A 22600-nucleotide genomic window follows, 5' to 3' on the forward strand; every position below is an offset into this window, starting at 1 on the left:
TTGCTCCTTCCACCCTCCGATGGTACAGAAATGCTATGGGAGAGTGGGAGAGATATGTCCGTTTGCATCAGGACCAAGGTAAAACGGATTATGCAAGCAGGCAGGTCAAGAGGGTTTATAACACGTTTACTGTCTGCTCTTTCTTATTTCTTGAGACTTGAAGGCTGGCATGATTTTACTAAATCTTTCTTTCTAGCAAGGATTCTTAAAGGGTGGGCTTGAGTGATGCCCCCTGTACAAGATGCACGAAGGCCAATAACCATTTCAATATTGCGGTGCATGGCGGTCGTGTTGCATGATGTCAGTGCATCTGATTACGAAGCACTCTTATTTAAATTGTGTTTTGTCATGGCCTTTTTCGGGGCCTTTAGAGTCAGTGAACTGGTGTCAGCTTCGAAAACAGCAATGTCACCTATGCTTCGTGAGCATGTGTCACTGGAAGATGGAGGCTTATGGTGCAAAGTACAACGTTCCAAAACAGACCAACTAGGCAAAGGTTGTTGGGTTGTTTTGAGATGTGTGGATGACAAAGAGATATGTCCTGTGTCCTTGGCGAGGGTTTATTTGAGAACAATGGCTGATATGCCAGGTCCATGGTTGCAGCATTTGGATGGTATGCCGGTGACTCAATTTCAATTTAGATGGGTGCTGGAATGTTGTATTTGCACGATGGGTTTGCCGGTATCGAGATACGGTACCCATTAGTTTCGGATAGGTGCGGCGACAAGAGCAGCCGCTGAAGGCTGTTCGAGCGGGCAAATTAGAGCTCTGGGAAGGTGGAAGTCTGATGTATTTCGGAAATATATCAGGTTTTGACCGGTTGGATTAAAAATCAGACTTGAGATTTCAGCCACTCGCCATATTTGGGGGTCTTGAGGAATTTTTTATCCTGTCAAGTTCCTTAAGCCTTGGGGGTCATACCCGCTTGGCAGGTGTGTTTTTCGCCTCTCGTCAAGTCTGATCCCTCATAGCAACCCCCTTTTCATCCCCGCTTCAGAAATTCTCACCTTAGAGGCCAAATTAAATTATTTAAAAAAACCAACCCATTTTAGTAAGTTTATAATGGGATGTTTTTGGGTAATGTTGTTTCAAGAATTTTGTGTTAGGGGTTTTTGTATGATAAGGTTCTGTGAATGGTTTTTGTATTTTCAGATTTGCGCTTGGACGAGTGTCCGATATGGATTATTGGGCACTCATGTGTTTACTATGGTGAAAGATCTGGTGTGGAGTGCCTTCAGTCCCCTGAAGCTAATCTTGTCAGATGGATCGGTGTGAGGGGACTTTGCTGGGAGCAAGTCATGCCCCTATTTTGGCAACAGTCGGAGAGGTCAGGATACCCGCTGAGGGTGGTGTTCCATGCTGCTGGAAATGATTTGACCAGAAGGACTGGTCTGGATCTTCGCAAAACTATAGTTAGGGACTTAGTTAGTTTGCAGAACAGGTTGAGTTTTCTGAATGTGGGATGGTCGGACATTATCTTTTGTTTGGTTTGGAGAGATGCGGACAGACTGGCTGCCATAGAGTTGGTCCGGCGCCGGATCAATTCTGTGGTGGGCAGGGCTGTTAGTGGAAATTGGGGGTTTGTGGTCCCACATACCTCAATTTTAGTCTCTGCCCCTCATCTTTACATGGCCGATGGTGTCCATCTGAATTTGAGGGGTATGGAAATGTTTATGGAGAATTTATTGTTCGCTGTTTTAGTCAGGAATTTTATTGATAGGTAGGAGGAGTTTAGGAATAGTAAGAAGAGTTTTAAGGTAGAGGTATGGTGGCGGGGGTTTCGTTGAAACTGTGGCGGGTTGGGATGGCCTGAAATTGTGGCTGTAATTTAAAGAGTTTTATAGGTGCTCAGGAGATGTGAAGGTGGTGGAGTTTGATACATTACGGGGCCGGAGTTCCATCGGACCAGGTGGGCTTCGGTCTCCGGTGGAGGGGGTACACACCTGAGCACCTTTTGGTTGGGAGTTGGGGAATACCTTGAGTGGAGAGTTGGCCACGGCATTCCCCATAAAGAGCAAGTAACACAAGGGGTGGCAGATGGCCCATTATGGCCCCTTGTAATGTGTGGGGGGCTGGGCTGAAATTGGGCCCTTTAAAGCCTCCCCTTGTGATGTGATGGGGGCTGGACTGAAATTGGGCCCTTAAAGCCCCCTTGTTATGCGATGGAGGCCGGGCTGAAGTTGGGCCCTTGCCTCCTCTTGTGTTTTGGTCAGCCACAGTTAAAAGGTTTAAAAGGTTAGAATAAATAGGGACTTTATTTAAATAGGCCGTCCCTCCTTGCCACCATACCATTTGTTTAATAAAATCTGACAATTCTATTGGCAAACATTATTCTGGTGTCAGTGTCAGTTATTTCTTTTATGGATGTTGGTGTATGCGCATGAATGGGAAACAGTCTATGTTAGACATTTTAAGAGAACGGAGGACATTTTATATGGCTGTAGTGACATAAAATTCTGAATAGCAGGCTGAATGAAGCAGCTGTGATAAGTGGAGGTATCCATGGTAACAGTGGGCCTATGAGTTGACTGAGGAGTCTGGTGATGGGAGGGGCTTAGCCCTTATAAGGATAGGACTGAATAGGTTCTCCCTCTTTTCCTCAGAGAAAATTGACCCACCCACCCGCCCTGGATGAGTTTATTATTGGTGTTGGCTTGGCGGGTTGGGACGGCCTGAAATTGTGGCTGTAATTTAAAGAGTTTTATAGGTGCTCAGGAGCTGTGAAGGTGGTGGAGTTTGATACATTACGGGGCCGGAGTTCCATCGGACCAGGTGGGCTTCGGTCTCCGGTGGAGTTGGTACACACCTGAGCACCTTTTGGTTGGGAGTTGGTGAATACCTTGAGTGGAGAGTTGGCCACGGTATTCCCGATAAAGTGCAAGTAACACAAGGGGTGGCAGATGGCCCATTATGGCCCCTTGTGATGTGTGGGGGCTGGGCTGAAATTGGGCCTTTTAAAGCCTCCCCTTGTGATGTGATGGGGGCTGGGCTGAAATTGGGCCCTTAAAGCCCCCTTGTTATGCGATGGAGGCCAGGCTGAAGTTGGGCCCTTGCCTCCTCTTGTGTTTTTGTCAGCCACAGTTAAAAGGTTTAAAAGGTTAGAATAAATAGGGACTTTATTTAAATAGGCCGTCCCTCCTTGCCACCATACCATTTGTTTAATAAAAGCTGACAATTCTATTGGCAAACATTATTCTGGTGTCAGTGTCAGTTATTTCTTTTATGGATTTTGGTGTATGCGCATGAATGAAGAACAGTCTATGATAGACATTTTAATACTGTACTATGGGGGTAATTCTGAGTTGATCGCAGCAGGATTTTTGTTAGCAGTTGGGCAAAACCATGTGCACTGCAGGGGAGGCAGATATAACATGTGCAGAGAGAGTTAGATTTGGGTGGGTTATTTTGTTTCTGTGCAGGGTAAATACTGGCTGCTTTATTTTTACACTGCAATTTAGATTGCAGATTGAACACACCACACCCAAATCTAACTCTTTCTGCACATGTTGTATCTGCCTCCCCTGCAGTGCACATGGTTTTGCCCAACTGCTAACAAAAATCCTGCTGCAATAAACTCAGAATTACCCCCAATATCATAAACATACAATAAATTATTAGACACAAATATCTTAATACAATGGGGTCTGGTCAATCAGATGCAACGTAGTATAAAACTACAACTTAAAAAGACTTGGCTAAGAGTTGAAATACGACAATAATTATGGGGTATTTCCACCAACCAGGGCAGAGACTGGAGCTTTAACTCCTTGTGGAGCAGTGATTATAGCATTTTTCTAAAGACCATTATTTGGAAGACAGACACTCACAAATTTATGAAAAGCTGCCTATTTTACATATTGTTTGCATTTTAAAAGATGTATATAAATTTGTCTGTATTGAAATGTATTATTTTAAAAGTAATGAACTAGATTTAATTTATGTTATCCTCTTGTATATATGTGCATCGATCAAGATGCTTTATGGTATTGGCAGTGATTCTTAAAATGAGCATCATATGGATTCATATAAGCATACATCCAAATGGGGATCATCAAGGAATATAAGGTTAAATGCGTTCTTTTTTTTTTCTGGGAAAAGGGATCTCTTTTTTTCTCCTTAATGAGAGTCTTAATCCACCTTTGAGGAGCCATATATACATTGTTACCAGTGGTGTCTTAATTGGTTTTAATTTACAGTACTATGATAAAGAATTACCTTTATTTGTGATCATCATTGAAAGAACCAAAGACTGCAACATCTTATATATTTCTGTAGATGCCATTCAATTCATATTACATTTGAAAATTTTACTGATTCAACATTTTGGATGGTATTCAAATGATATATCATGCCCAATATCCTTTTTAAAGTGATTGCTGTTATCGCGCATATCGCGCCCATAGTAATCAGGTTTAGTTGTGTAAAGGGTTGGGTACTTTGCTACCCCGGGGTAGCGAGCTGATATGATGATACCATGCCTGCCAGCAGAAACACAATGGGTGTTGAAGGTTGTAGAAAGAATTGAATACTGCCCTTTAACTCTTAGAATTGGTTTGACATTTGAGCTTAGGACCACCCTCCTTTATACATTAAGGATTTGATAAATAATGTGGCACTGTAAGCCTCCCAAAACAGTGACAGTCTACAGGAGAATAAGGGAGCCGACCTTTAATTGATTTTTAGTGGTCATCATTTGTAATCTCCATAATTCCATGCTAATACTTCCTGACCAACATTACATTTGTAGGCCTAATCAATGTATATTTTACAATGATTTACTATGGACCTCATTGTAAACATTTGTTTTCAATATATCCCAATGCAATCAGACTTCTGTTGAGGAACATCTTTGCTGGTGTTTGCCAGGTAGTAACATGTACACGATTTTGCTATAAATATATATGCAATTGTTAACTTTGTGTTGTAGAATAATTTGCTTATGGATCATGGCTTTGATAGCCTTCTTGGATGTATGAATAAATCTTTCAGTTACTCCATTGGCAGATGAGTGGTGTGTTTCTGGAGAGTAGTTAGGAGGCTAGAGTGAGTAATGTTATGACAAAGGTACCACATGCTGCAAGTATCCCAGTAATAATGTCAAAAGCTCAGACTGCAGCAGCCTAGTTTTGGTAGCAATTTATCGGGGGCCCCTCACTGTTCCTTCCCAAAGGGTAAGCATGTTGTTTTATTTTTAATTTATTTATAAAAATGTTTAACTACATTATAATAGCAGTCAACATAATCATCAAAATGATGATGACTGTCATCTTGACAGCATGAAAATAATACACTTAATAATGGACCATCCTACTTACTCATTGTTATGCAATTACATGTGTATGCTGATTAGCACTGATCTTAACTATTCCACTTTATGCATCCCTGGATTTATTCTCTTCGCAGCTGCTTTTATCACTGTGTGCTGCTTTCTGTCAACTAATATTCCCTAGTCCTTTCCATTTTTCCCAACTGAATTCCATTTAATGTGTAAGCACTATAGTTATTGCCAAAGCCTAGGTGCATAACCCCAACATTTATCTACATTAAACTTCTGTCATTTCATTTCCCAGGTGGCTATTTTTTTTACAAATCTTTTCGTAACAATTTACTATCTGCTCCATGTTTGTAACCCTACATAGGTTAGTATCAATAAACAAATATAGACACTTTATTTCTAGGCCACCTACAAGGTCATTGATAAAAGATTGAAAAGGATATGGCCAATACTGTTCCAATAATTTATATCCTTTAACCAATGTTTTACCCATGTATATTTTTTTCCTTAAACCTAGAACTCTCAAACAGTATTTCATAATGTTCTTGGACTTCCTGTTTGCACTTTTGTATATTAAATTGGTTGTGAATCAACTTAATTTTTTCCCCTGTATGGTGCTATGTACACTGAGTGGCACCACATAAATAAAATATAATAATAACAATAATAATAATAATAATAATAATAATAATAATAAGTGGATTTTTTTTTAAAGTGATGATGAGTTGAAGCTACTCAACAACTGGTTCAGAGAACTGAAGGCAGCTGAATACAGCAAGGGGATTCTAAACTTGTGGACAGGTATGATAAAGGGGTGGTATTATTCATGTGACCGGCGGTCAGGCATGCCGTCCAACAGGGACTATTTCCACTCGTGGGTGTCCACGATACCTATAGAGTGGGAATAGAACCCGTGGCGACTGCAGGTCGCCACTGAGCCTAATGCGTGGTGAATGCAGCGAGGCCGCAAGGGGCTTGCTGCACTCGCCCCACCCCGCCGGTATGCTGCTGGAATCCCAGCGTCGGTATGCTGACCGTCGGTCAGCCATACCAGACCCATGATAAAGATATATTCTAGATGGTAACTAATTATCCCCAAGGGGGCGCATAAATCAGTCTGCTAGTGTATATAATTATAAAAATGTATTCAGTTATATTAATAAACATGTATAGAGATATGATAAATGGTTATATGAAGGAGGTGATTATGTGGAGGAAAAAACATAAAATAAACAAAGTTTTCCTTTTTTTTTTTTTTTACACCCAAATGGTCTTTACTTTGTGGTCGACCCTCTTATATATAAAAGTATTTAAAAAAAATGGAATATGGCCAATAAAGACATTTTCTGTAAAAAGCAGAGAAATTAAATGATGAAATTCAATTATCTGCATGTCGATATGTGTGCTGACTTGTAAGGATGTAAAGTTTCAATTAGTAGTTGCAAGTAGTTTTTTCCAATTTTTCCTACTTGCATATAAACACTTACAAAACACAATATAGACATTAAAATGTTGCCCAAAATACTGTACCTAAATACATTAATTGGATGAATTACACTGGTAGTTTATAATTTTTCATTTATACATAAAAGTTATACAGTAAACTTACAGTATATAAAATTCTGTGAGCCTTTTAACGACATCTTACAGCTGCCTACACTTTCCTTATGGCCAGAGCTGGATTAAGGCTTCGGGGGGCCTGGGGTACTTACAACAGGGGGGCCCTAAAGGTGTGTACACATGGCGAGATTCGGGCTAAACCCCGATTCTCACTATGTGATAGGGGCTAGGTCTGTATCGCAAGCATTGATGACTGTGCTTGCGATACTGACTAGGGGCCTAATTCAGTAAGGATAGCAAATTCTGCTAATCAGCAGAATTTGCTATCCTTTTGCACGCATGCTGAGGGCCGCCCAGTGCTGGGCAAGGCCACCCAGCATGCTGACCGGTGCCTCCCCCCCTGCTACAAGCAGAAATTGCGATCGCCTTGCAATTTCTGCTTGTCAGCAGAAACTAAGGTTGACTCCTGCCGGCGTAGCTTAGCTGCGGCCGCAGGAGTCCCTGTGCCATCTTACCTGTCGCGGTGGCTGCGTGTGACGTCACGCAGCTGCCACGACCGCGCCCCCAACACGGCCCCATTCGGCACGCACAACCCACCGTTTGGGTTGCCCCACCCCCGCAACGCTCCGTTTCCTCCCTGAAAACAAAGCGTTGCTGCCCCCCTTCCGCCCCGCGACGGTGTCTGCCTGATTGACAGGCAGAGGTGACCGCATTTTCTGTGGCCCCCCACAGTGTTGCGGCATGCGGCGCCGGCATTTGGTGGTGTGAAGCCTGGAGCCGGGGGGCCTTCACTCAGGTACACTGCTTGCAGCACCGGGTTAGTGCAGCCAGGAGCCAAGAGCGCAGCAATGCTGTGGCGGGTGGCGGGTGGCAGGGGGCCCTTTTAAAAACAGGGGCCCAGGGGGATTCTTACCCCCAGTGCACAGTGCCGGATTAAGGTCCACATTGGCCTGGAGCTGAAATTTATGAAGGGCCTATTGTTGCCGTGCAGTGGGTGTGATTGGCGCCACAGATAATTTCTTGCTGTGTGGGCATGGTGGTGGTGGCATACTGCTGTACATCACTGCACTTCCTCCATACACTACTTCACTTCACTATATCACTACTACACTACATCTTCATACTATGGGCCATATTTATCACAATCCACATCAGAGATGCAGATGTGATACATTTTGACAAAAATCACATTGCAATTATTGAATATATCGCAGGGATGTATCAATAATCACAAACAGGAACAGAGCTTGTGAGAAAGCTCTATCCCTGCGAATCCTGTTACCACGATTCTCAGGATGTTTTTCGTAAAAATACCCTGAGATACAATTGGTGAGAGGGGCGGAAGCACAAGTGCTGAAGGGGGAAGGGACACAGGTGGGGAGGGAGGCAGAGATACACATGGAGAAAGAGGCAGAGGCACAGATGTGAAAGTGGCAATGACACAAGTTGGGAACGAGGCACAAGTGGTAAGAGGGGTGGACACACAGGAAGTATAGGTGGCAGAGACACAAGTGAAGAGGGAGGCGGAAGCACAAGTAGAGAGAAGGCAGAGACATAGGTGGTGAGGGGCGGAAGCACAGGTGGTGAAGGGGCAGAGACACCAGTGGGGAGGGGGCAGAGATACAGGGGGTGTGGTATCGAAGGTCGACAGTAACTATGTCGATAGTGTCTAGGCCGACCACTATTGGTTCACAGGGATGCTTGGTCGACAGGATTTCAAGGTTGACATGGTCTAGGTCGAAAGGTCAAAAGGTTGACATGAGTTTTTGTATGTTTTTTTGGTGTTGTTTTCTCCGTACAGTGAACAGGAACCCCAGTTAGTGTAACGTGTCCCCTCACATGGCTCGCTTTACTTGTCATGCTTCAGGCAGGGTGCCTTGCTCCGCTACCGCTGCGCTCAGCACAGGTTACTATTCCCAATCGTAGTCTGCGTGCATCGTTAAGTATGAAAAAGAAAAAATGTTAAAAACTGCTGTCGACCTTTTGACTTGTCGACCTAAAACATGTCGACATAGAGACCCTGTCGACCTAGAAACCCTGTCAACATAGTTACTGTTGACCAATAGTGGTCGACCTAGACAGTGTCGACCTAGTTACTGTCGACCTAGAGACCGGATCCCAAATACAGGTGGAGAGGGGGTAGAGACGCAGATGGGGAGGGGGGTAGAGATGCAGGTGGAGAAGGGGCAGAGACACAGCTATGGAGGGGGCAGAGATACAGGTGTAGAGGGGCAGAGCTACGGGTGGTGAGGGGGCCAGATATGCAGGTGTGGTGGGGTCAGATACACAGGTGGAGAAGGGGCAGAGACACAGGAGGGGAAGGGGCAGAGACACGGGAGGGGAAGGGGCAGAGATATGGGTAGGAAGGGGGCCAGAGACGCAGGGGGGGAGGGGTAGAGACACAGGTGCGGAGGGGGCAGAGATGCAGATTGGGAGGGGGCAGAGAAACAGTTGGAGAAGGGGTAGAGACACAGGAGGGGAAGGGGCAGAGATATGGGTGGGGAGGGGGCCAGAGACGCAGGTGTGGTGGGGGCAGAGACACAGGGGGGGGGGGGGAAGGGCAGAGATACAAATGAGGAGGGGGCAGAGACACCGAAGGGGAAGGGGCAGAGATACAGGAGGGAAAGGGGCAGGGTTACAGGTGAGGAGGGGGCAGAGATGCAGGTGTGGCGGGTGCAGAGATGCGGGTGTGGGCGGGGGCAGAGACATGGGTGGGGAGGGGGCAGAGACACGGGTGGGGTGAGGGCAGAGACGCAGGTGGGGAGGAGGCAGAGACGTTCCTGGCCATTTAGGGGAAAACCTCCTGGCCATTTAGGGGGAACTTAACCTGGAGGTACATAATCCCCACCACCCGGTCCAGTCACAGTGCTTCTCTGTATGAGAGCATCGGGCAGGGAGAAAAGCAGGACAGTGGGAGGAGCAGAAATAGGGTCACATAATGCTACATAATGTCCACTATTCACCCCCTAAACCACCCCCCCCCCTCCTTCCCGGACATACCCACTGGTCACCAGCTCTTAGCCCCTGCTCCCAATACAGCTGCTTAAAAAGCAGTTCAAAAGTACTCACAGCTTACGGGCTGAGCTTCAGACAAGTCTGGGAGGCGAGGCTTCCAGTGGGTCTGGGCGCCGGAGCTTCGAACGGGGGCGGGGCTTCCAGTTGGTCCGGGCGCCGGAGCTTCAAACGGGTCCGAGTACGGGGCTTCAGACGGGTCCGGGGGCAGGGCTTCAGACGGGGCTTCCAGTGGGTCCAGGCGCCGGAGCTTCGAACGGGTCAGGGGACGGGGCTTCAGACGGGGCCGGGGCTTCAGCCGGGGGCGGGGATTATGGCAGTACACGAGTCGGAGCATCATCCACAGCCAGGTCTAGGAGGTTGTTCTTTAGTGTGCCGTTTGTCTGGTGCAGGAGGGGCTTCTGTTTGCCGGCTGGTGTCAGGGCCGGGGTTCAGGGCCGGATTAACAATGGGGCGGATGGAGCTGCAGCTCCAGGCCCCCCATTCAAAATAGGCCCACAGGATCCCTTGCAGTACTGCCAGTGTTGACAGGAAAAAGTTTTTCCTGTCACCCACCAGCCCAGCTTACTCTCCCCCTGACCAGAGCCGGCTTTCTAAGCCGTAAGCACCACCTCCCAGACCTGTAAGAAGCTCCGCCTCCAGGATCCGCCCACAGCTCAGCCTCTGTGATCTGTCCAAGCTCCGCCCCCGGGACCCGTTCAGAGCTCCATCTTCGGGATCCGTCCAAGTTCTGCCCCCGGGACCCGTCAAAGCTCCGCCTCCGGGATCCATCTAAGCTCCGCCCCCAGGATCCGTCCAGAGCTCTATCTTCGGGATCCGTCCAAGCTCCGCCCCCGGGACCCGTCCAGAGCTCTATCTTCGGGATCCGTCCAAGCTCCGCCCCCGGGACCCGTCAAAGCTCCGCCTCCGGGATCCGTCTAAGCTCCGCCCCCAGGATCCGTCCAAAGCCCCGCCTCCGGGATCCGTCCAAAGCCCTGCCTCCTGTGCACCTTTGGATCATGGATGGCCTGAAGCTTTGCAGACTCTGCTGACAGTGTTAGAACTTTGAAGATGGATCTTCAGCAGGTGGGTAGAGCTGGGGGTCAGTGGGGTTGCCGGGGAAGGGGGGGGGAGGGGAGTTGTGAGTGCTAGATCATTTAGGACAGAGGTCTGCTGCTTGTTTGCACCGTTCACACAGGGGGTCGCAGCTCCTCCTGTGAACATGCTGCACACTCCCCCATCCCATTTTTACTCCTTTCATGTCATCTGCTGCTCTTACACCAGTATCTCCCCCCCCCCCTTCCCCACCTGTATCCCCCCCTCCTACCTGTATCTCCCCCCTTCTCACCTGTATCCCCCCCCCCTCCCCACCTGTATCTCGCCCCCCCTCCCCACCTGTATCTCCCCCCCCCTCCCCACCTGTATCTCCCCCCACCTCCCCACCTGTATCTCCCCCCTTCTCACCTGTATCTCCCCCCACCTGTATCTTCCCCCCCTCCCCACCTGTATCTCCCTCCCCTCCCCACCTGTATCTCCCCCCCCCTCCCCACCTGTATCTCCCCCCACCTGTATCACCCCCCACCTGTATCTCCCCCCCTCCCCACCTGTATCCCCCCCCTTCTCACCTGTATCTCCCCCCACCTGTATCTCCCCCCCTTCTCACCTGTATCTCCCCCCACCTGTATCTTCCCCCCCCTCCCCACCTGTATCTCGATGTTCAAGTGTGTATGTTGCAACAGTGAAGCGCTGATATAGATGCACATTCAGGTATGGGTCGTTGGCTCGACCCAACTTAGGTCGACCACTGAAGGTCCACATTGCTGTTAGGTCGACAGGCAATGGGCATTAGGTCGACATGTACTAGATCAACAGGTAAAAAGGTCGACATGAGTTTTTTGACTGTTTTTGGTGTTGTTTTCTCCGTAAAGTGACGGGGAACCCCAATTAGTACACCATGTCCCCTTGCATGCATGCGTCCTCTTTTAATTGCACACTTTTTTTTTCCTTAGGAAAACATTTCTGTTCCCTTTCCACCTGTATCTATACCACCTCCCCACCTGTGTGTCTACCACCTCCCCACCTGTGTGTCTACCACCTCCCCACCTGTATCTATACCACCTCCCCACCTGTGTGTCTACCACCTTTCCACCTGTGTGTCTACCACCTCCCCACCTGTATCTATACCACCTCCCCACCTGTGTGTCTACCACCTTTCCACCTGTGTGTCTACCACCTCCCCACCTGTGTGTCTACCACCTCCCCACCTGTGTGTCTACCACCTCCCCACCTGTGTGTCTACCACCTCCCCACCTGTATCTATACCACCTCCCCACCTGTGTGTCTACCACCTTTCCACCTGTGTGTCTACCACCTCCCCACCTGTGTGTCTACCACCTCCCCACCTGTGTGTCTACCACCTCCCCACCTGTGTGTCTACCACCTCTCCACCTGTATCTATACCACCTCCCCACCTGTGTGTCTACCACCTCCCCACCTGTGTGTCTACCACCTCTCCACCTGTATCTATACCACCTCCCCACCTGTGTGTCTACCACCTCCCCACCTGTGTGTCTACCACCTCCCCACCTGTGTGTCTACCACCTCCCCACCTGTGTGTCTACCACCTCTCCACCTGTATCTATACCACCTCCCCACCTGTGTGTCTACCACCTCCCCACCTGTGTGTCTACCACCTCCCCACCTGTGTGTCTACCACCTCTCCACCTGTATCTATACCACCTCCCCACCTGTGTGTCTACCACCTCCCCACCTGTGTGTCTACCACCTCTCCACCTGTGTCTCTGTCTCCCTCACCACCTGTATCCCTACCCCCTCCCCACCTGTATGACTCCCCCTCTCCACATATGTTTCTGCCTTCTCTCTACCTGTGCTTCCACCACTCTCTCCATTTGTGTCTCTGTGCCACCTTCACTACCTGTCTCTCTGCCACCTTCACTACCTGTGTGTCCACCCCTATACCTTCCTACTAGTACCTCTGCCTCGTTCGCCACTTGTGCCATTGCCCCCTCCCTACCTGTTTCTCTGCCCTCTCCCCACCTGTGCTTCTGCCCTCCTTTCCACCTGTGTCTCTGCTCCTATCAACCTCTTTCTCTGCCATCCACCCCACCTATGGTTCTGCCTTCTCTCTACCTGTGCTTCTACCTCTGTCACTACCTTCCACTCCACCTGTGTCTTTGCCTTGTCTCCATCTGCACTTCCGCCTCCCTCTCCAAATGCATCTCTGCCTCCCTCCCCACCTGTATCTCTACCCCCTTCTCCCCCTGTGTGTCTGTCTTCTCCCCATCTACGCTTCAGTCTCCCTCTCCAAATGTATCTCTGCCTCCCCCCACCTGTGTCTCTACTCCTTTCACAACCCGTACTTCCACCCCTCTTGCCACCTGCGCCTCTCACAAACTGTGTAGAAAAGAGGGCAGTGCCTGATAGACCAAATGTAGCAGCAGTTTCATCATGGAGCCATCAGAGTTCCTAATATGAGTAATGCAGGGGACCCTGAATACAATGTGAAGATCAGGTCAGTAGTCTGTGTTGGGGGTATGTCCTGCACATTCCTGTTTCAAGATCCTGCGCATGCCTAAGCCAGCCACTAAGCTGATGCACTGTAGTGAGTATTTAGACATCCAGCGTAGTCCCTCCCATCCCCAGGACCAGGTACGCACCCCTCCCTGCTTCTATACCCAGCTGTCCCCATTTTTTTCCTACTCCTTCCTTCCTCAGGCTCACCCCTCCTTTCCCTCTATCCTGTTGTTCTGCTTCACTCTAAAGGATGAGGTGTGAGTAGTTAACAGTAATGTAGTGTTGGGAGGTAGGTTGGTGAGGTGTAGTGCGGGGATATAGTGTGGGGAGGTAGCGTAGTGATATAGTGCAGGAATGTAGTGTAAGTAGGTAACAGTAATGTAGTGTTGGGAGGTAGGTTGGTGAGGTGTAGTGCGGGGATATAGTGTGGGAAGGTAGCGTAGTGATATAGTGCAGGAATATAGTGTAAGTAGGTAACAGTAATGTAGTGTTGGGAGGTAGCTTGGTAAGGTGTAGTGCGGGGATATAGTGTGGGGAGGTAGCGTAGTGATATAGTGCAGGAATGTAGTGTAAGTAGGTAACAGTAATGTAGTGTTGGGAGGTAGGTTGGTGAGGTGTAGTGCGGGGATATAGTGTGGGGAGGTAGCGTAGTGATATAGTGCAGGAATGTAGTGTAAGTAGGTAACAGTAATGTAGTGTTGGGAGGTAGGTTGGTGAGGTGTAGTGCGGGGATATAGTGTGGGAAGGTAGCGTAGTGATATAGTGCAGGAATATAGTGTAAGTAGGTAACAGTAATGTAGTGTTGGGAGGTAGCTTGGTGAGGTGTAGTGCGGGATATAGTGTGGGGAGGTAGCGTAGTGATATAGTGCAGGAATGTAGTGTAAGTAGGTAACAGTAATGTAGTGTTGGGAGGTAGGTTGGTGAGGTGTAGTGCGGGGATATAGTGTGGGGAGGTAGCGTAGTGATATAGTGCAGAAATGTAGTGTAAGTAGGTAACAGTAATGTAGTGTTGGGAGGTAGGTTGGTGAGGTGTAGTGCGGGGATATAGTGTGGGAAGGTAGCTTTGTGATATAGTGCAGGAATGTAGTGTAAGTAGGTAACAGTAATGTAGTGTTGGGAGGTAGATTAGTGAGGTGTAGTGCGGGGATATAGTGTGGGGAGGTAGCGTAGTGATATAGTGCAGTAAATGTAGTGTAAGTAGGTAACAGTAATGTAGTGTTGGGAGGTAGATTGGTGAGGTGTAGTGCGGGGATATAGTGTGGGGAAGTTGCGTAGTGATATAGTGCAGGAATGTAGTGTAAGCAGGTAACAGTAATGTAGTGTTGGGAGGTAGTTTGGTGAGGTGTAGTGCGGGGATATAGTGTGGGGAGGTAGCGTAGTGATATAGTGCAGGAATGTAGTGTAAGCAGGTAACAGTAATGTAGTGTTGGGAGGTAGTTTGGTGAGGTGTAGTGCGGGGATATAGTGTGGGGAGGTAGCGTAGTGATATAGTGCAGGAATGTAGTGTAAGTAGGTAACAGTAATGTAGTGTTGGGAGGTAGGTTGGTGAGATGTAGTGCAGGGATATAGTGTGGGAAGGTAGCGTAGTGATATAGTGCAGGAATGTAGTGTAAGTAGGTAACAGTAATGTAGTGTTGGGAGGTAGGTTGGTGAGGAGTAGTGCGGGGATATAGTGTGGGGAGGTAGCGTAGTGATATAGTGCAGGAATGTAGTGTAAGTAGGTAACAGTAATGTAGTGTTGGGAGGTAGGTTGGTGAGGTGTAGTGCGGGATATAGTGTGGGGAGGTAGCGTATTGATATAGTGCAGGAATGTAGTGTAAGTAGGTAACGTAGTGTTGATCGGTGAGCTCTCTCCCCCAGTCAGCTGACACCGGAATCCTGCTCTGTGACACCGATCAGCTGTCCTGTAAACCGGTACCTCCATTTACAGTGTATGAGATGCCGGTTTACAGCTCAGCTGATCTGGGTCACACAGAGCAGGAGCCCAGTGACCATATGACTGGGGGAGAGAGCTCACTGATCACCGTGCAGCTTAGTGTAAGCAGAGGTAGGAGGGGGTGTCACAGGTGGGAAAGGGGAGTAGACGGTGGCGGCTCATGCGCTGTACAATCTCAGGGTATTTTTCATGAAAAAGAGCTTTCTCACAAGCTCTGTCCCTGTATGCCATAATTGATACTTTCTTGCTATGTATTCAATCATCTCAATGCGATTTTGGTCGAATTTATCACATTCCGTGCACGTCAGATGCGGATTGTGATAAATATGCCCCATAGTGCGGAGATGTAGTGTAGTAGTGGTATAGTGAAGAGATGTAGTGTGGGAGTGAGGAAGTGCAGTTGTATGCCACTACACCCCCCCCCCCCCTGCCCTCACTCTGTGACGCTAATCACACCAAATGCGCGACATGCAATAGGCCCTTCATAGATTTCAGCTCCAGGCCCATGTGGACCTTAATCTGGCACTGCCGGGGTTATGTTATTTGCAGTGACCGGGAGGTGAGTGAGCTGCGCTGGTGGTGACAGGAATTGTTTTTCCTGTCAACACTGGCTGCATTGCAGGGGATCTCTGGGCCTATTTTCAATGCTGGGCCTGGAGCTGCAGCTCCATCCGCCCCATTGTTAATCCGGCCCTGCCAGTGCATCCCCTTCATCCGACTCTGTTTATGGCCACTAGCTACATTATATACCACTGTTGGGGGTTCAGGATAGCTTCCCACTCTTTCATGCACTTTGCAGAATTAATGCACAACACCCATGAATTGACTGAGCTAATAAACTTGTTTTGATATTATCAGTAATACGCAAAATCTACAAATTATTAATGCAGGAGCGCACATTCCAAAACTTGCAGATAATTTAATCCAGCGTGTGAAAAGGGCATTGCTATAGTTCAAACATTATTGGTACTGAAACTGAAAGTACTAATGGGTCTATTTATTAACATTCTTTTTACTAAAATAATATGAAAAAGGGTGTTTTCACACCCTTTTCACATTATTTTAGTATCACCTGAATTTATTAAAGGGCATTTAGAGCAGTTTTCAGGAAAGACTGCTCCAAACCCTTTAATTCACTTTTTTTTAGTAACCCATATCGCATTCCCCATACTTATAAGGGAAATGTGATGTGGACAAATTTACTAAAAAAAAAATGTGAAAAATACCACAGTGTGCCCTGTGATAATCTCGCCAGCTCAGGCTGGCGAGTTCACAGGGCAGCACTGTGATTTGCACCCTTTTGCCCAGCTTTCTCTGCTCCTGGACCCGGCGCCCGGCAGCCTCCTGAAGCAGCGTGGACCGGCTCCCTGGACAGGTGAGTTTATTGATCTTCTGGGATGGGGTCCGTGGCGCGCGGCGGTAGTTGCGACGGGGGCTCGACCGGGCGGCAGCGGTAGCAGTGGTAGCAGCGGTGTCAGCGGGGGCGGCGCATGCGCAGCAGGACATCGGGGTATTTTTTATAAAAAATACCCCAATGATGCTGCGAAGAGGCATCGCAGGGACAAAGCTTGACCACAAGCTCTGTCCCTGCATGGTATAATTGATACATCCCCGCGATGTAATCAATTATCACAGTGCGAGTTTGGGCGATTTTATCACCTGTCATCCGCATCCTGGATACGGATGGTGATAAATAGGCCCCTTAGGCCGGTATTCAGTTAGCTGCTGTAATTCACTGCAGCTAATTGATTTGACGATATCAGGCAGCTGGTATCCGGTTGATAGATAGTCTAGTTAGACATTCAATAGATATAAACCACATGTTAGACAGACATTAGGTCGACAGGGTAAAAATGTTGACAGGGTCAAAAGGTCGACATGAAAATGTACAGTACAAAAGGTCGACAGCAGAGCCGGCCCTAACCAATATGATGCCCTAGGCAAGATTTTGGCTGGTGCCCCCTAGCACCACCGCTGGTTCCGCCACTGAGCTTGCACCTCTTTCCCAGCACCACCACCCCTCACCCATAGCAGTCCTTATTTTGGTGTTTGTAGCCCCCTATATTTTAAATAAGAACAGTTCGCATATTTGGCGCACAGCCCCAAAAAGGGGTGTGTTTTTGCTGACAAGGGGCATGGCCACACAATAGTAACCCCAATTACGCCACACAGTACTGCAGCTTTATTCACATTTGATCATGCGATAGTGTCCATAATTAATTTTACATCCCACAGTAGTATCACTTTACCTTATAAACGTTACTCCTCACAGTAGAGCCCCTTATTCACATTACATCACTGAATTGCTCCTTATTCACATTACACCACACCCTATTGCTCTTTATTCACATTAGATGACACAGTAGTGCCCTTTCTATATGCAACTCCACATAGTAGAGCACCTTATACACATAATGCCACACAGTAATGCCCCTTACACATATGAGACACATTATTAATGGCCTTATAAACATAATGCACCTTACACATTATGACAACCTTTATTAATGCCCTTTTACACATAATGTCCCGTACACATATGCTGCACATTATTAATGCCCTTATACACATAATGACACACATAGTGCCCCTTGCACATTATTAATGCATTTTTACATGACAAACATAAAGCTCCTTACACATATTCTGAACACTACTGCACAACCAACCCACTCACATGCACACAGCACTCCCACTGCCATTAACACTGTGACCTCTGCTTGGCTACAGATATGTCCTCATAAATCTTGCCTCAATGCTAACATCTGGAACCTTTTTTTAGGAAAATGCATCTTATTTGCATTGGTATGTGGCTAGGATGCACAAGCAGCTTCTGCTGATTAAAATTATATGCAGCATGCCTATATACTGTGTGAGACTGTGGCTGTATCTGCATATGAAATGCTACACACAGAATATAGGCATGCCGCATATCATTTTAATCAGCAGAAGCTGCTGATGCCCCTAGGCATATCAAATGCCCTAGGCAATTGCCTAGTTTGCCTATGCCTATGGCCGGCTCTGGTCGACAGGGTCAAAAGGTCAACATGAAAATGGTAGACATAAAAAAGATAGACAAATGTTTTTTATTTATTTAACATGACTATTTCATACCTTTTCTATCCATGTCGGCATAGAGTTGGTTATAAACCTTGTGGTGAGCGCAGCAAGCCACCGAGCCCGAAGTGTAGTGAGCGAAATGAGCCCCGCGAGGGTATGCCTTTCTACAATTGGGGATCCCAGATGATAAAACTATCCACACAAACCATAAAAATGCAAAAACATGGGCCCTCATTCCGAGTTGATCGCTCGCTGCCGTTTTTCGCAGCACATCGATCAGGTGTAAAAACGGCATTTATGCGCATGCGCATGGTACGCAGTACGCATGCGCTGAGTACTTTCACACAAAAGTTTGCAGTTTTACAGAAGCTCGAGCAATGTTTTTCAGTCGCTCGAGTGTTCGTAGTGTGATTGACAGGAAGTGGGTGTTTCTTGGCGGCAACTCTGCATTTTCAGGGAGTGTGCTAAAAAATGCAGGCGTGCCAGGCAAAAACGCAGGAGTGGCTGGAGAAACGGGGGAGTGGCTGGTCGAACGCAGGGCGTGTTTGTGACGTCAAACCAGGAACTAAACAGACTGCAGACATCGCAAGATAGGAGTAGGTCTGGAGCTACTCAGAAACGGCGTGAAATTTTTTATGAGCAGTCCTGCTAATCTTTCGTTCGCACTTCTGCTAAGCTAAGATACACTCCCAGAGGGCGGCGGCCTAGCGTTTGCACTGCTGCTAAAAGCAGCTAGCGAGCGAACAACTCGGAATGAGGGCCATGGTGTGTACCTTTTTTGTGTCAGCCTTTTCCTTGCCGACCTTTTGTACTGTCTACCTTTTGACCCTGTCGACCTTTTGACCCCGTCGACCTAATGTCGGTCTAACATATGATGTCTATCTATTGACTGTCTAACTAGACACTATCTATCAACCCACACCCCAGGCAGTTATCGGGGATAATACTTTGGGTGCGAAGGCAAGTGGCTACCTGCCATGTTTTTGGCCGCAGCTGCTGCATGTGATGTCACACAGCTGCCACGGCTCACCCCGCAAACTGTACAGATATATCTGCATTGTCCAGACCGCGCCCCGAAAACGCAGCCACAATGCTGCCGAGACGCCCGCGACTGCCTCTGCCTGTCAATCATGCAGAGGAGATCGCACAAGTGAGATGCCTTCGCATCTCACTGTGTGTGCACGCGCAGTGCAGATGCTGTGCATGCGCACACCTCACCGGGCTAAAGCCTGCGCCCGCTGTTGCAGCAGCATCCAGGTCTGAATTAGGCCCTAGCCACTCCCAGAAAACAGGGCTGGCACACCTCAATTTATGGAAAAGCAGGCAGCGCTGTTCCCACCTACAAACAGCTGATTGACATGCTGCATGCTTGGGGGCACTGCGTAACAATCTCGCAGGATTCATTCTACAGCTGCGCAGAACGGATCCTACTAATGCACAGTCCCACACACACTGGAGATGTAAGTAAACCATCGGGGTTAGTTACATACATCTCTGAATCAGGCCATTGTATGGCTTTGGTTTTGGCAGACTCCAATAATAAAACTGAGAGAGTCCATGTCTTTAGTATTTATTGCATGACTATGTGTGTGCGTGCTCACTAATATACAGTATTACTTCAAATTTATATGATGTATCGTTACAACTGCAATGTTAAGCATGGGCACCAAATAGCACACTGATTAAGCACAATTTTTTGTTTGAAGCCTGAGCATTAATATTTTACATACAGTATTTTTGTTTGCTTTAAAATTTTAGAAAAAGCTACAGTATTATTTGTTCACATAAGGAAAACTGTAACACTGTCCTATCCAATGATATTGCAATCTGCACCACAGGATAATTACAGTATTATCTATTTATTAAGTGACACAAGGTGCATGCAGCATCCAGGGCTGCCATCAGAAATTGTGGGAACCAGGACTGACAAAATAGTCAGCCCCTCCCCCCAAAATAAAAATAAACAAAAAACAAAATAAAGCCGCCGTTGCCTCTGCAGACTGTTCGCGCCTGCCTGTTTCAAGTTCAAACTATTGAACATGTCCCTCCCAGAATGGCCGCCACCTCAGAGCAGACAGTAAAGATACTAGAGCCTCCTCTAGTATCTTTAATAGCTGTCTCCTCTGAGGTGGCGGACATTTTGAGAAGGACATTTTCAATAGAGCGCTGCGGATGGTCATCGTCGGCAGGCGGAAGGACGGGGATGGACGGCAGATAGCGGCTTGAGCAGCCTTGGCCCTCCCATCTCTGTACCCCAGCACCCTCCTGATGGTGGGCCTGGCAGCATCTTACTAGAGGTACAGTAGACATAAAAACAAAGTACAGGTTGAGTGTCCCTAATCCAAAATTCGAAATCCCACATTTTTCCCCTACTGAGATAATACAATTATATATATATATATATATATATATAAAGAGAGAGAGAGAGAGAGATGTATAATATTGATATCTCCTATATAATAGCCCAGATCTGTGACTCTGTGCCTGTGTGTCTAATGCTGGGTGTGGCTAGGAGCTCTCATTGGGTTAGTGGCAGGTCTATCACACCCAGCCCACAGCTGATTGGGCGAGAAACGCCCTCCCAAACTGGTTACTGTACATCCATTTGGCTGCTGTGTGTTCCCAGAGCAGGAATAACAATGGGACTGATGAAGCTGCAGCTCCAGGTCCACACACCAAAATAGGCCCACTGCATCTGCCGCAACATGCCCTCCAACAATTTACACATAAAAATCACTTTAAATTCGAAAAGGGGGCGTGGCCACGGGTAACGTGGCATAGCTGCACCCCTTTTCCTATACTTTCAATGGAAGTTTGGAGAGCCAAAAATCGGTACATACCATACAAAAAAGGTACTATACCTGCAAAAAAAGGTACAGCTGGAGGTATGCCACTGCATCTACAGCAAGTCTCTACGCTGTAAATAGGGAAAATAAAATCCTTTTACTGCAGTGTCCTATGTCCTGCTGTCAGTCCGCCTGCCCCCTCCGGCATCAACAATCCCCACTCCCTAGCCGCAACACAGGAGGAACAAAAGCTGCTGCGGCCACTGGCATAGATGTGTATGAAAGCGGCGCAGCGGAAAGCTTTCATAGCCCTCCCTGCACCGCATACTCTCTGAGCCCCAGAGCTTCCTTTGCGTGTGATGTCACAGAAGTGAAAAGAAACAAAGTTACCACTTGCGCTCCTTGCTGGTAAACCGGCTGCTGGAACTAGAAGTGACTGCACCAATCACAAGAATACAATACAAATAAAAAAGAAGTTCCTGCGCACTTAAGAAGGTATATGACACTCCTTATTCGGTGTCTTATGGATATGAAGCCAATCCTTCTAGTTATCAGTGGATGGAATCATATTAGAAATAAATTCTTCCAGACACTTTTCTCAAAGCAGAAATCTCTCAATTATAGAGCATAAATGTCCAAATAAAGTCAATCAGTCAAAAAGTCAAGAATAGGATAAATCTCTTATCTGGTTTCCTCCTGAATACTCCAACCACTGGAAATATCCGATGGTGATAAAACTTGTAATAAGTCGTCCCCACCGTTTGCAATTCTCTGTCAAGGTCCTCAATTAAGGTACATGCAAGACAAATAATGGGGAATCATAGTGCAGACTTATACAAGTTTATTCTTGAAACAATATTTTTACACTTAAAATGCGTACCCAAAATGACCTTGCAGGAAGGCACAGTAAATAGCATACAGGGGTATTTATAAAGCCCCCCCCCCCTATTGAGCTGTACCTTCACCGAATCCTGGGCAGCAGTGAACACCAACGCATTTCAACCGATAGGGTCTTTGTCAAGGTGTCTTCCAGTGGTTGGAGTATTCAGGAGGAGACCAGATAAGAGATTTATCCTATTCTTGACTTTTTGACTGATTGACTTTATTTGGACATTTATGCTCTATAACTGAGAGATTTCTGCTTTGAGAAAAGTGTCTGGAAAAATCTATTTCTAATATGATTCCATCCACTGATAACTAGATGTCACAGAAGTGCCTACCCGCCACAGCCGCGCCCAGATTCCCAGAGGCCCTGACTCCACAACACAGCACCTGGCCTGCCGGCCTGGAAGCCCCGAGATGGCTAATGTAACAGATAGAGTGAGTGATATCGTGGAGGGTAATGTCTGGATGATGGATCAATGTAAAAGGTGACAGTGCTGTGAAGTAGAGATGAGCGGGTTCGGTTCCTCGGAATCCGAACCCGCCCGAACTTCAGTTTTTTTTACACGGGTCCGA

The sequence above is a fragment of the Pseudophryne corroboree genome, chromosome 2 (genome assembly GCF_028390025.1).
Source record: "Pseudophryne corroboree isolate aPseCor3 chromosome 2, aPseCor3.hap2, whole genome shotgun sequence".
Taxonomy (NCBI): domain Eukaryota; kingdom Metazoa; phylum Chordata; class Amphibia; order Anura; family Myobatrachidae; genus Pseudophryne; species Pseudophryne corroboree.